The sequence below is a fragment of the Lathyrus oleraceus genome, chromosome 3 (assembly GCF_024323335.1).
Source record: "Lathyrus oleraceus cultivar Zhongwan6 chromosome 3, CAAS_Psat_ZW6_1.0, whole genome shotgun sequence".
Taxonomy (NCBI): domain Eukaryota; kingdom Viridiplantae; phylum Streptophyta; class Magnoliopsida; order Fabales; family Fabaceae; genus Lathyrus; species Lathyrus oleraceus.
The window spans coordinates 208,881,652-208,897,584 of record NC_066581.1 but is presented as its reverse complement, the minus strand read 5'-3'; the positions used below and the strand labels follow the sequence as shown (position 1 = coordinate 208,897,584).

At 37.5% G+C, this 15,933-nt stretch overlaps 1 pseudogene; it reads right to left on the bottom strand.

Moving 5' to 3' along the window:
- Positions 1-2,944: 2,944 nt before the first annotated feature.
- Positions 2,945-6,427, bottom strand: LOC127126357 (putative disease resistance protein RGA1; annotated as a pseudogene).
- Between the last annotated feature and the right edge of the window lie 9,506 nt (positions 6,428-15,933).

Sequence of the window (15,933 nt, the reverse complement as noted above, 5' to 3'; positions counted from 1 at the left end):
ACCATACCCACCACGCCCATGTCCATCATCCATCAGAAACTGCAAGCTAGTCAACCGTGCAGATAAGGAATCCAACTGATTGTTGCGGTGATCTTCAACCACTTGTGAAAACCGAAGGTGCTCTATCATCTTCTGGTGGCGGTGCTCCATGGAGTTATGAAATTATCCAGGAAAAAAAATCTGTGATGATATATTTTTGCGAAGATAAAGTGTTTTGAAAATTTGTGCTTATGTAAATTTTAATTTGAAACAGGTACAGATAATGGTGCTAAAAGTATATCTTTTATAGAAATATATGAAAAGGTTGCTGGTGGTAAGAGTGGATATTGTTGGGACATTTTTGAAGCTTACAGGCACCTCAAATCTCTTGGGTACACAATTGCACGGCACAATGTTGTTTGGTGTTTGAAGATTATCAGAAATTCAGTTAAATATGTTGATCTTGAAGGAACAGAAGAACACAAACAATTATTAGACGTGGTTTGAGAATTCTTTCTTATAGGCTATCAAATGAAACACTACTAAAAACAGCCATCTTCCATTCTCACTGATTTGACATTCATGTTCTCAAATGTTATCAACCACTCATGAAATTTCAGCTCCAACCTTAAGTTTTCAAAGGAAAGTAGTTTAGGAGGTGCAACCAACACTTATTTATTACAACAAAATATTATGTTTACCTTCAAAGAGGGTGACTTCATTCTTGACCCAAAATATAAATACACTGTAAAATATAATAAGGGAGATTCCAATTATCTCTTTTTATTTTGTGTAAATTATACATTCTATCAAATGATCAATTAGAAATAAGGGAGATTCCAATAACTAAGTTTTCAAATATGTCACCTCAATTGAGGATGACCCAAAATATAAATACACTGTAAAATATAATGGCAATGACATGGAAAAATAAAATTCTAAAGTTATTTTACTTACCAATTTTTCTAAACTTTTAAATACAGGAGGTTTTCTTCACAGTTTCAGCAGCTATAAATGAAATTGATGATACATTTGGATGTCAGTACATTGAACGTAAAAAATGTATGAAAAAAACTTAAACAAGAAGGCCATGAATTGAAATGTCCTTCGTGTGAAACACCTTCAAAGTATCCAAAACCAAGGTTAGACATTTTCAATCATAACCCATCTTATCAAAACTATTATTAGTAATATAATATAAAAAACATGTAATCACAGGTTCAAGATAATGTTAAAAGTGTCTGATGAAAGCCCTAAAGCGACTTTAACATGGTTTGATCAAGAGGCACAAAAGCTACTCAAAACAACGACTTAAATGCTCTTGCAACAACAAGCCAACACGTCTGCACCATCAATACTACAAAATTTCTGTCATCATACTCTTATTTTTAAAATAAAGTTGTCTGCAAAAAACTTAAAAGAATGGTCATAAATCTACACAATATCACAAACTTTTATACCAACTGCTATTCTACATGAACCAATTCTAAAAACACCTATTAAATAGGTAACTAAATTTGTACTATAATCATACGAATATATTATTAATTTTATTAATACTAACAATATGCCTATTACATATAGGAGTCCATATCACCATAAATGATTCAAAATAAACAAGATCACCTAGAAGAACATGGAAGAGGAAATGATGGTGACAACATCAACGGTAAATCATACAAGAATAGAAAAACAAAAACTCGCAGTGCTAAACGAAGACTAATCATAACATCATCATATGATGAAACACATATCAAAGGGAATTCAAAAAATAATAGTAGCAACGATGAACTTCAGATATTATTCTCGGACGATGAGTCACTTCTCTTATATAAATTAAAGACTAAAAAATCCATTAAAACAAAACAAAACAAAGGAACAACAAAGACTCATTTAAGAAAAAAAATAACCAAAACCCATAAAATTTAATTCTTATTTTGAAGTCTTCTTTCATGTTTTAACATTTATTTTGATGTCTCGCCTTGCACTTTCATATTTATAAATGTATTACTTTTCAATTAAAATTAGACTATTTTCTTTTCTTATGTTAATCTTATTATCTATATTAAATTTTTTATAATAAATAATATCTATCATAAATAAAATTTTATTTTATTTCAACGAATTCTATTTATTATCCGCACGATCGATGCGCGGGTCCTAATCTAATTGATATTAAATGAAAACTTGTTTGAACTTGTTTTTTTTTTTGTTAATGCATCGAAATCGAATTTTGCCACTTGTATCCTACGTCAAAACTGTTAAATGTAGTTAATGTTCCATTTACTCTTTTTTTAGGAAAATTTATATATTTATATACTTAATGTTCCATTTACGGTTGAATGTACATTATAGTGTTAAATCGATTTTTGGATTAAAAAGTGTAATAAAAATAATGATGTTATACTTACTGTTATACATGTTGTTATATAGAGTTAAATCAATTTAATCCTTTTTTTATACTTATTTTATACTCTTCATGTTAGTTGTTCATGCTTCTTATACCAACAAATGCTTTGATAGGGAAATATTTGTCGTCATATTTTCAACCATTTAATCCATGTGTGCACAATGAATGTGTAATAACATTTTAGCTTTTGGAAAGTGCAGAACCAATGATAGTGTATATTTGAACATCAAATTAGCAGCAACTTATAAACTGCTCAGATTTATTAAACATGTATTGAAATTGTAGCATCTGCTGCACATGTATATTGGGACAACTTAATTTGGCTTGAAAATTGGTATGTCGCAAACATGTATAATTGTGTGAGATTCATCATCTAGGTCTTATTATCGGCATTAAGTGTGCGGTTTTTGAGTTAGAATAAACGTGTGAGTAACTATAAGCTCTTTGACGCCCAAGTTAGATTATAGTGAGTACATGTTCCACGAACTTGTTGTCTAAGATCCTGGTTTGATTATTTCACCACAAATTCAACAACATACATTATGAAACAAGTACTTTAGTTCAACACAAATGCTATTTCAAACATAAATCATTAAGTACTTGAAATATAAAATAATCACTTTCAATTCTTTGGCAACAAACATAAAGCTGAAAACATTTTGAGAATCTGAAGCCTCTCGCCGAGGTTCATTTTCTCCAATGCAATGCAACTTGACTTCTTACCCTGTAAATAAAGGAAACTTTACTCTCAAACAGCTCATGGAAATAACAAACATTAATCGTAACTAACTACACAACAAACCATGAGCAACGCACTAAATAAAGTGATGCCATTATAAGGCATCATCATGGTTGCTTATTACCTCCATTCAGTGTTCTTAAAATCATACAAATTAGAATACATTGTAAATAGGTTTTCAATTGCAGTTTAACTTTGTGTCTATAAACAAGAAAAAAGTTTAGAAAGTGAAACCAACACTTATCTGATACAAAATAATATAAAATAAAATGGGAACAATCCTTATGCACAACATAAAAAACATTTGAACATTAGGTTTTGGGGGAGAGAATGAGATATCAAATTATAAGGAATGATATTTAGCCCAAACTTAAAAAGAGATCATGGAAGTGACAAAATCTTATATTTACCTTCAAGAGTAAACAGCTTCATTCCTCAACCACTCCTTGTAGAATTACAGTTGAAGTGATTTTCATGCCATCAATCATGGGCCGATACTCACCAGACTCAGGCTGATATTTTTGGAATAACTTAGGACAACCATATATGACTAAATCTTCAAGGGAAATGAGGTGATGGAAGTCACGTGGAAGACTCAACAGTTGAGAGCAGTACAAAATCCAAAGGCGCTTGAGACGAGTCATTGTTGTTAGACACTCAGGAAGTGTCGTAAGATCGGGAAGTCCAACAATTTCTAAAGTCTCTAAAGTCTCTACAACACCTTCAATCCAAGTAGGAATTGTCAGAAATCCTGTAAGTATTCCAAGATATAAACGTTTCATCATCAATTTTGGGATTGAGCTTTCGTTGTACAAAGACAAGTTTAGCATCTGGCAGTCTGAAATTGCAAGATCTTGTAATTTAGGAAAAATGAAGAGAGGCAAGGACTCTAGGCTACCACATGATTCAACATTCAATATTTCAATAGAAGTGAGTTGTTGCACCTCATTGAATAGAAACTTCATACTGTCACACTTATAGAAGACCAAAACTTGAAGAAGGTTCAAGTTTTCAAGTTCTGTGAGTGACATAACTGATTGCTTTGTGGTTATATACAATTCTCGAAGGCTAATCAACCACCCTAACCCTTGAGGCAATGTTTCAAGCTTTGTGCATCCAATGAGCCTCAAGACTTGCAAATTATGGAGTTTGCAAATAGAATTTGGAAGTCTTTTGATATATGCATTATAAGAAAGGTCAAGAACTCGCAAGTGCTCCAATTTAGCAATTGAACAAGGCAGCGTCTCAAAGGAAAAACAATTTAAGTCTAAATACCGTAAGTATTCGTATTTTGATATCCATGTATCCAACAAAGTTTCGCTGACAAAGCTCACCCATTTGACCGGAAATAATATAGTTCTCAAACCTCTTGAGTTGGATAACAAAGCTTTATCTGTAGAATTATTTTCAACGACTGATACGTGTCTTACATGTTCAGGTATATTTCTAGTATAGGAGTCAACTGCTACACACTCTTCTTTTGCAACATAAATAGCGAGATCATGAATTAAATCATGTACTTTGAATGTTACAACAAAGCCAAAGTTTTCGAAATCTTGAAGAAATGATCTAGAATATAACTCTTCTATATATTCTCTAGCAATATCCATTAGTTGTTCACTTCTATTTTTAGATTTTACTAATCCATGAGCTATCCAAAGACGGGTAATATCACCAATAGAGATGGCATGATCTTTGGGGTAAAGGGAAAAGTAAGCAAAACATTGCCTCAAATAGGCTGGCATTTGATCATAGCTCAACTTGAGTGCAGGCAAAATATCTCCTTTCTTTTGTTCAAAGTTCCATATCTCACAATCTCTTAGAGATATCCACTTTTTTGAATCATATTTTGCGAACAATGAGCTTCCTAATGTTCTGACAGCAAGTGGAACCCCTGCACATTTTTTCACAATATCTTTTCCAATCTCTACAAGATATGGATATTTAATTTCTTCACCTTTCTTAAATGCCCATTTGACAAACAAAGATAAACAATCATCTTGAGAAAGACCGCTTAAAACAAACGGGGGAAGAGTACCTGTCATGTTAGCAATTGATTTGCTACGTGTGGTCACAATGATTCAACTTCCAGTTGCACCAATGTTTATCAAATCTATCAACTCAATCCACTTTGCACGATCAGCATTCCATATGTCATCTAGCACAAGCAAAAACTTCTGACCAGAAAGCTTATGTCTAAGACGACTTAGAAGCAGTTCAGTATCTAAGTTGTTGACATTTTCTTGGTAAGCAACACTTGGTGGACCAAAAGCAGAGAGAGAGTTGATGATTTTAATAATTATGTGCCAGGTATCAGAGTTGTTGGAGATAGAAACCCACATCTTCAATTGGAAAAGTTCATCCATCCTCTTATCATTATACACCAACTTTGCAAGTGTAGTCTTCCCCAATCCTCCAATTCCCACAATTGGAATAACACACAAACTTTGATCACCATCACCATGAGAATGTGGTTGCATCAAAAGCTTGATAATATCTTCCTTATCGTTCTTCCTACCAATTACATCTGAAGCATTAACATGGGAGTGAGTCAACTCACTCCTTTGCAAAACAAGTTCAGGACCAACATCAATATTTGTTAGACCAAACTTGATCCCATCAGCTGCTACCTTATCTAATCTTTCTCTAATCTCTTTGATTTGGTGTGCCGTCATAGGACGTACAACAATTGGATTAGAGGAGGAAAAGAAGTGGCCTACCTTCGTCCGAGTGTTGTTAGAAGTTTGAACAGCTTGCTTCCTCTTGTGTTGGAACTCAAATCCATCAAGTACATCTTCAGCATCGTAGCATATGTTTTGAATCTGTCTCAGCCATTCACGCACCCCATGCTTTTGGCCCTTCTTATACTCAGCATCCAACAGAACACCTGTGACGATTGACAAAGTTTCTTTGAATTGTTGTAGATCATCATACACACCATATGCTCGTGAAACTTCTTGATAAGCATAAGAAGCAAGCTTCCCTAGGAGTGAGTCAGCAATATTGAAAACAAATGATTCAGCCATGTTAATGAGGAAAGAGCAGAAGTTCTGTTTGTATCAAAGTTTGTGGTTGTGGTGGCAGTGTCTTCTTCTTATCCCTACTCGTTTGTTTATATAATGAAAGTCAGTGTTGGTTCCAGGCCCGGCCCAAGGGATAGGCCACCTAGGAGCATTTAACATATCCCTCCACCGATGAAATTTTGAAATCGAGTATGCAAAATTTGCCTAAATTACTCCTTCGACCGAGCCGTCTATGCACACTGATGAAAGATTTCCGGAAGGATCCATTGATCGGTCAGTGTTGATCGAGTAAGCTATGGCAAGGAGAAGTATATATATATATATATATATTATGTTTAACTTTATTTGATTTATTATTGTGCCATGAAAGCTAACTGCTAATTTTTTTAAAATTGTTTGTTATAGGACCGTCTCTCATTGAAGGTGACATTGTGTTGAATGTAATTTTAAGTGTCGGGTTTTTGTTATCGTCTCCACAGGGATTGTGAGATATCACCGCCTTTCGACAGTTGTTTTAATTCTTAGCTTAAGGTACAATGGGGTTTTGCTATTTGTCACGGTATCTTGCATAAAAGTGTAATAAAATGCGGTAAAAGTTTTGGTTTTAATATTTGAGAAATATTGCCAAAGTTAGGGTTCGACGATCACTTTGCATGTATATGTTCGATCAACAAAACTTATAAACTCCTTTAGATGATAAACTATTTCACAAAGTCCTCCCAATGTGTTTATCTCTAACACACATTGTGAGTTTTCCCATTTTGATCCATTGTTTATCTCTAACACAATCTATCAAAATGACAACTTTTTGGTTCAACCTTATGGTGAACAAAATCATTCATTATTATCTCTAGCTAACAAACAAGATTGGATGAAAACCTAGGTTAAGAGTTGGTAAACATCTCTCGATCATAAACCAACACAAAGAGTTTTGAATAAGAACAAAGTTTTCACCATATATTCACCATTAAAGAGTTTACAAATGAAGATCATCCCATTTACACACAAAGCTAATGATCATCTACATCTAACCTTGACAAAATGAAGGACTTAGCTACTCATTTTCATGGTAGCTTGGTCAACAAGTTTCGGAAGAAGGTTGATCAACATCCGAGTCGAATAATCGAGATTGGATGGGAATCCACCTTCTTTTTGTGAAAGATTGTTAAGAGATGAAGAGAAATGATTTCTAGGTCACAAAAGATCTTAGAGCAATGCTGGAAAATATCTAAAAAGTACAAAAGTATGGAGGTGTAAAAGTATGGCTCCAAAAAGTAGCCCTTGCTACTTATAGAGCTGCTACTGAGCTGTCATGCTCGCTAGGCGAGCAGAATGGCTCGCCTAGCGAGCCCCTAAATGAGGCACCTGAGGCACCTGCGCCCAGAGAAATAACCTTTGCCAGACTGGCATGTTCGTTGGGCGAACAAAACCTTCGCTAGGCGAAGCCCACGCTTCAACCTTCGCTCCAGCGAGCTTGAGAGGTTTTGCTACTGGAATGCTCGCTGGGAGCTCGCTAATGGCTCGCCTAGCGAGTGAGTGCTGGCTGCGCTTTTCACCAAGTCTGGACGTGTTCGCTACACACCTCGCTGGCAGCTCGCCTAGCGAGTTTGTTGAAGTTTACCACTGTAAAATACTGGAGCTTTTCGCTGGGCTCTCGCTGGGCGCTCGCCTAGCGAGCCCTTCGCCACAGCCCTCGCCTAGCGAGCAAGCTGATGAATGCATCTTTTCTTTGGTCCCTTTGCCAACTTTCTTGTGGCTTTATTTTCTATTATTTCATGCCTAATTCCTGCATAATAACACACAAATCAAAGGTACCAAGATCGTTTATCATTGTATTGCAATTCATCAAAAACAAAGGTGGTTTCGAACACTTTAGCAAGGAAACGGAGTGAAAGATGTCCATATTTGATAGCTCAAATAAGCACTTTTTGGTATCTAACAACTCTCCCCAACTAGATTCTTGCTTGTCCTCAAGCAAAGTGTGCCTCTTGAAGGACAAGAGGATTTGCATTAAGAAAAAGGTTTCTCCGAAATCGGATAAAACAGCTCAAACACAAGCGAATCAGCAGATACAAATTTCCAACGGTTAGAATAAAATAATACACAAGAACTAAGACTTAGTAGCAATGCGAAATATGTATCTATCTACAACAATATTATCTTGAATGAATCACCCTATCTCTCCTCTTCGAATAAGGATTGAAGAAATTACACGTTTGCAACCGCGGGAATAATCTCACTCTCTAACAAACAATGAAGAAATCAATTCAATTCATACAATGTCTAACAATTATAAATGGTAATGTGGAAGCACGAAGATCACTAAGGGCTTTTCGGTTGAAGCTTGGTTAGGTTAACAAACAAGGGTCATTTCTAAGGCCATTGAAAACGAAATTGCCGATGCAAAAGAGACATTCACTGTACATTATTCACACATCTCAACTTCGTTCCATTTATTTCTCATTTGAAACCTTCACAACTCTTATTTCACAACTCAATTTTTGTTTTTCACTATTTTTCTTCCAAGCAAGCATTCATTTTTATTTTCTCTATTTTTTTCTTTTCTTTCACATCATATTTACAAAACAGATGTTTCTCTTTTCTATGTTATATATATATATATATCTTTTTTTTTATGCTTGCTCGGTTTTTCAAGAGTTGTGGCACTTACCGATTCTCATTTTCGTTCTCCCCAACTTATTTCTTACTCACCCTAAGTGAATGCTCTTGACTTTTTACGGCAAAAGAACAATTATCAAAATTTTCCGGGTTTCAAGAAAAAGATTTTTGAAATCTCGCTTTATTTCAAGCTGAGATTCAACTGTTTAAGCTCGAAGGGGTTAACGAATACTCTCTCTGCTCACAGGTAAGTTGTATTTGGAACTGGTTGTGCTCGATAGAAAACAAGTGCCTTGATCATTTCTAATTGCTTCCACATATTCACAATAATAAAAGACAATGCATGAATCAAATGAATCAACAAAGCTTATTAGAATCCAACATTTAAGTGTAAAATTGAGGTTTCCTCACAATTTGTGGTTTTAAGTCCTAGATGAAACATTCATTCAATTATGTTGCAAAAAGACAATACTCAATTACAAAAAAGAGTAAAGTTCTTAGTGCATTCTAAAATTCTAGCCGGAGGTAACCATGTACCTTAGCATTGTTCACTTGTTTATTTTTATCATTGCCATCCACGCTCGGATGCACCTTCATTGGATACTTCTTTGAGGAGCAACCAATCTAGAAGGTTTAACACTCAACCAACCAAAAATTTATTAAAACAGAAGAATTTTAAAACATAAATAATAACATTACTTCAAAATTTAAATTTGTTCATGGGGGACAAAACACCCAAAAGTACATAGCCAAAATCAAAATATACAAATCTGAAAATACAATAGAAATAAAACATAATATGAAAAATAAAATAACTTAGCCCTCCAAGGACTCAGAACCCTCATCACTACCGGCTTCAGAACCGGTAGCCTCATCATCATCATCATTATCTCCATCAGCAGCACCAGAAGAAGCACCAGCACTCGCCCCCTCTCCAAACACAGGCCTGTCCACAGGCCAGCTAGCGTTTTGCAGAAACTGTTCACGCGTCATCAATGAGTGATCACCGGAGGGGTCACGTGCCTGCAGCTGTAACAGCTGCATAGAATCGTGCATATCGAGCATGGCGCGCTGAGTTTCCGCCATCCAATCCCAGTTGTAGTTGCAGACAGCCTGCTGGAAAGGATCGGATCCTAGAGTAGAAGTACCAGGACCATCAGAAGCCCCGGTAACCTCAGCAGCTGAACTACCTCGTACATTCTTCGGTTTGCAATACTTGGCCATGTATCGGTCATCAATGGGTGGCGGGATCCTTACTTGACCCCTAGAGGGTAGCCTCACCCTCGCTTGCAGGCACAAACTCATGATTAGGCAAGGGAAAGCCAGGGGACAATTCACTCGTGCCCCCGACTTTAGCCCGCTTTCAATCACGGACTTCAGCTCATAAGCAATAATCCTCGCCACATCAATATGGACGTTAGTGAGGATGCTGTGTACCAAGTATGCCACTGGGATCGGCACTATAGAAGTATGAGACTTGGGTGCGATGTTTGTAAGAACCAACAAAAGGATCAGTTGAGCCAAGGGAGTCATGTCCTCCCTATGGTATCTCATGGGAACCCCAGATGGGTTCAACTCAACTGATTTCCCTCTCAAAAGCAGGGCAGCAGAAATTGCATCAGTATCCCGGTGAAGCCTTAATTCTTGGTGGTAGGTGTCTCTCTCCTCGGCTCCCAGTTGGAGCGGTTCACCCAGGACACGGTTAATTGCATCACGATCGAACGCAACAGGACGGCCGGACACTCTAGATGTCCATGTGAATGGCTCGTCATCATCCGGCAGTGCGTTCGCATAGAACTCACGCACTGTTGCGATATCGTAATGCTCCAGGGGGGATATTAACCGATCCCATTTTTTGCTGTTGATCAACCCGGCGAATGTTCGGTTCGTGCCTTCAGGGTTGATTAAGAATCTCTTTTCCGGTAAAATCTTTCATTTTTCCAAAGCAATATATCTTGCGGCTTGCTTTGGCCCGACAAATTTGTCGGTGTCGAATTGTATTGGTACGGGACGGGAAGTGTTCCCGCCCTTTCTCTTTTTCGAAGCTCCGGATCTGGATTCCATCTGCAAAACATAGAGAGGAGGCAACACAAACACAAAACAGATTAGCAAGCAAAACCAGAATTCCAACTACTGTCATGCTCGCTGCTGCTTCGCCTAGCGAAGTGGCAGCGAATGCTCGCCACTGGTTCGCCTAGCGAGTTGCTAGCGAACTTTACGGGCTTTTGGGTTCTGCAATGTTTACAGTGAAATTTTGGCAATACCCAAGTTCTCATGGTATCTATTTCAGAACAAAATGATCTATCAAGAAAAGAATCGTTCTAAGATACATGTAATTCTAAACCCACATGCAAAACCTAAAATACCTATTCCCCCAAATTCACCCTAAATGACATGCAAATCAGAAATTTACAGAGTTCAAACATAAAGAAATGGAATTAGGGCAAACCTTAGTAAAATAGATTGATTGAATTTGAAGTGCAGTGAAGTTTGCAATGCTTTAGTTTAGGGTTTGAGTGTTTGTGAGAGAGATGAAAAGTGAGAGAGTGCTTGTGAGTGTTCGGTTCAGAGTTATGAAAAGGAAAATTGCTTTTGGGCCCAAAATGAGTGGCCTGCTGAGAATTAAATTAGTGCTGCCACGCAGCGCTCGCTGCTGCTTCGCCTAGCGAGCAGCTAGCGAATCTGCTCGCTACTGCCTCGCCTAGCGAGGATCTAGCGAGCATGACAACATTTGCTTTTTTTTTCAAAAATAGCATTCCTGGTACATTCAGCAAGTTTTAACAATTGGAATCCCAATACGACACAACAGAAAAACTGTAAATACTTACAATGTTGGGGTGCCTCCCAACCAGCGCTTGTTTAACGTCGGATAAGCTCGACGGTGCGATGCTCACAGAGGAGCATCCAAAGGAATAGCACAGCTCTCGCGATCCACATGACCGCCAAGATAAACCTTCAAACGTTGGCCATTAACGGTCCAACTGTCCTTCTTTTCCATGTCCTCAATGACAATAGCTCTGTATTCCTTAACTTCTTTGACCCGAAATGGCCCGGACCATTTTGATTTCAACTTTCCGGGGAATAACTTCAACCTGGAATTGAACAGTAGGGCCAACTGTCCGGGCACAAATTCTTTCTTTCGAAGCTTTTTGTCATGATATTTTTTTACCTTTTCTTTGTACAACCAACTTGAGTGATATGCGGCATTGCGCATCTCTTCCAACTCAAGCAGTTGCACCTTCCTTTTCTCACCGGCCAAATCCTTTTCAAAATTTAAAAATTTCAGAGCCCACAAGGCTTTGTGCTCCAATTCGACTGGCAAATGGCAAGTTTTACCAAACACCAATTGAAAAGGAGTTAGGCCAATTGGAGCTTTAAAGGCGGTACGATATGCCCATAACGCTTCATCCAATTTTTGTGACCACTCTTTTTTCGAATTTGACACAGTTTTTTCGAGGATTCTCTTAATCTCACGATTAGAGACCTCGGCTTGCCCATTAGCCTGTGGGTGATACGGAGTTGCCACTCTGTGTGATACACCGTAATGTTTTAAAATGCTTTCCAACGGTGCATTATAAAAGTGTGACCCTCCGTCACTTATCAACACTCGGGGGGTTCCGAAACGGGAAAATATGTTTTTCTTCAAAAAATTTATTACCGTTTTCGCATCCGCCCGAGGTAAGGCAATCGCCTCAACCCACTTAGAAACGTAATCAACTGCGACAAGTATATACTCGTTACCATAAGAGGGTGGGAATGGTCCTACAAAATCAATGCCCCAACAATCAAATACTTCGACCTCTTGGATGTTTTGGAGAGGCATCTCGTCTCTCTTACCAATCCCACCGCTTCTCTGGCAACTATCACAACTTTGCGCATGGGTATGGGCGTCTTTGAAAATAGTGGGCCAATAAAATCCTGACTGAAGGATTTTAGTGGCCGTTCTCACCCCATTATAGTGTCCGCCGTAAGGCGAGTTGTGACAATGCCAAAGGATGCTCTGCGCTTCATCGCCAGTAACGCATCTCCTTAAAAGGTTATCACTACCCAACTTAAACAAGTACGGGTCATCCCATACGTAATACTTGGCATCCGAAAGAAACTTCCTTTTTTGGTTCGAAGTTAGGTCGGGAGGCACAAAACCACTAGCCTTGTGGTTCGCAAAGTCTGCAAACCACGGCCTAACTTGAACTTTGAACAGTTTTTCATCAGGAAATTCTTCCCGGATTTCCTTCTCTGACGCGGTAACCTCCACATTAACTAAGCGGGATAAATGATCCGCCACCAAATTTTCCGATCCTTTATTGTCTTTGATTTCAACATCAAATTCTTGCAACAAGAGGATCCAACGGATGAGCCTTTGCTTCGAATCCGATTTGGTGAGCAAATATTTAATCGCCGAGTGGTCGGTATACACTACGACTTTAGACCCTATAAGATAAGACCTAAACTTTTCAACCGCATACACTATCGCAAGTAATTCTTTTTCAGTGGTGGCATAGTTAATTTGAGCCTCATTAAGAACTTTACTTGCGTAATGTATCGCATGATTTTTTTTTTCTTTGGCCTAATACCGCTCCGATTGCATAGTCGCTTGCATCGCACATTAACTCAAAATTTAAATTCTAATTTGGAGCGACTATAATTGGAGCGGTAACCAATTTTTCTTTCAAAGTTTCAAAAGCTTGCAAACATTCATCAGTTAAGAGAAATACCTGGTCCTTAGCTAGCAAATTACTCAAAGGCTTAGCTACCTTTGAGAAGTCTTTGATAAAGCGCCGATAGAACCCGGCGTGCCCCAAAAAGCTTCGGATTCCCTTCACATTCACCGGAGGAGGTAACTTTTCAATCACTTCAACCTTAGCTCGATCAACTTCAAGCCCTCTTGAAGAGACTTTATGGCCAAGCACTATCCCCTCGGTCACCATGAAGTGACACTTCTCCCAATTAAGCACAAGATTGGTCTTCACACATCTTTCAAGCACCGTTTTCAAGTTTGCCAAGCATAGACTAAAGGAACCACCAAATACCGAGAAGTCATCCATGAAGACTTCCATTGTTTTCTCAATAAGGTCGGCAAAAATGGCTTGCACACATCGTTGGAAAGTCGCCGGTGCATTGCACAACCCAAAGGGAATTTTTCGGTATGCGCAAACTCCAAACGGACATGTGAAAGCCGTCTTTTCATGATCGGCCGGGTCAAGCGCAATTTGGTTATACCCGGAATAGCCATCCAAGAAACAATAGTATTGTTGCCCCGAGAGTCTTTCGAGCATTTGATCCATGAACGGGAGTGGAAAATGATCTTTTCGAGTTGCGGTATTCAACCGCCTATTGATAACATGAAATAATATCACATTCTAGGACTCAATTTAATTAAATTATATTATTATTTACTTCAATTTATTTCATTTTACGCGATATTACTCGGTATCTTCTTTCTATTTATCTCAGGTAGTTTATTTGAAGCACAAGTAAAAAAAGGAAGAAAAGGAGGTGCAAATAGGGATGAAAAGAAGCAAATATCAAAAGCCAAAGCCTAGCCCAAAAGCACAGGCGTTGTGCCTGTGACGAGCGTCACACAGGCTGTGACAAGCGTCACGCTTTACCCACTTGTGTTACGAGCGTAACACATGGTGTGACGAACGTCACACCATTCTCCTATATTTTTGGCTTCAGAAGCGCAACAAAGACGTTGAGGCTCATTGTTACGCTTGACCATTGGAACGTGAACGGAAGAATCTTGGAAACCGTTACAACAAAGTGACCAGTATAAATATCAGCTTTGCAAACCCTGCAAGAGCTCTCCGACTTCGTTCAATTTTCTTCTTCCAGCCGTGCAAGCATACCATTATTTCCTTTACTGTTTTTGTTTTTAATTGCAGTTTTTATTTTTATTTTCTTTTCCAGTTAAGCTTCTAGCAATTAATTAATTTTTCGCACAATAGTTTCTACACCGGAAACTATTGTGTACCTTTCACCGGATCTAACCTTACGTTAGAATCTAGTTTTTTTTATTCCTTCGCTTTTATTTTTCTGTCTGATTGAAGAATTCAAGAACAAATCCAACCGGTCTGTGGTGGATGTTCAAGACTGTTGTTAATTACTAAGGTTCTTTAATTATTGTTTGAATTTATATATGCCCTGTTTTATTGTTGAATTATATTATTTGCCTGAGATGAATTTGTTTATGCATGATAATTATTTAGATCTGTTTAGTATGCCTGGCTAATTTAATTAGGTATCGGTATGTAGAGTAAGCGGAATGAAGGACTCAAAACTAAGTTGGTTTAATTAAGTTTAAAATTAAAATCACTCTTTTCACGGTCTCAATTTACAGGTTTAATAACAAGGTTTTTGTACGAAAGTAAAAGACATAAAGAAGTTAAAATCAATAGAACGAGAGTTTGAGTTTTTGACTGAACAGTGTAAATTGGACATTAATTCTAGATCAGGGCGAGAGCAATTTTTAGAGTTAATTAAATTCTAATCTTTTTCAAAAAGTATTTTTAAAGGTTGAATGTGAGGACGAGAGTTAAGCATTTGAATTTAATTATATAACCTAAGTCAACAGAGCGAGAGTTTGAGATAAGGGTGTTTAAACGATTAGTGTTTTCTTAAAAAGAGTTTCTACGGACTCTATTGTTTTCAAAAAGTGGTTTTTGACTTAACTAATAAGTGATAACTACGTTAATATAAAATCATAGTTTATTCAATAGAGCGAGAGTTTGAGATAAGACTTTTAATCAATAGTGTCAACTGAAAAGATTTATTTTAAAACCAAGAAACCAACGAAGAATTGATTCCCTAATTACGCCGAACTACATACCGATATCCGTTTAGTTGATATTTAATTTAGATCCTATTTTTAGTTTTAACTTTTCCCCAAACAATCAAAGTATTACCCGCCTTAGCTTTACGAAGTAACCTTAGAAAACGGTACATCGATTCATAAGTCCCTGTGGGATCGATATCTTTTAAAACTACGCGATAGAACTGTGCACTTGCAGTTTGTACCCCAAATTCGACTCATAAAGTCGCGATCAAGTTTTTGGCGCCGTTGCCGGGGACTTTTATTTAGTCGATATCGTAACTCTTTTGTTACGCTGTAGAGACTAAGGCTTTTCTTTTCTTTTCTTTCTTTCGTTGATTTGTATGCCACA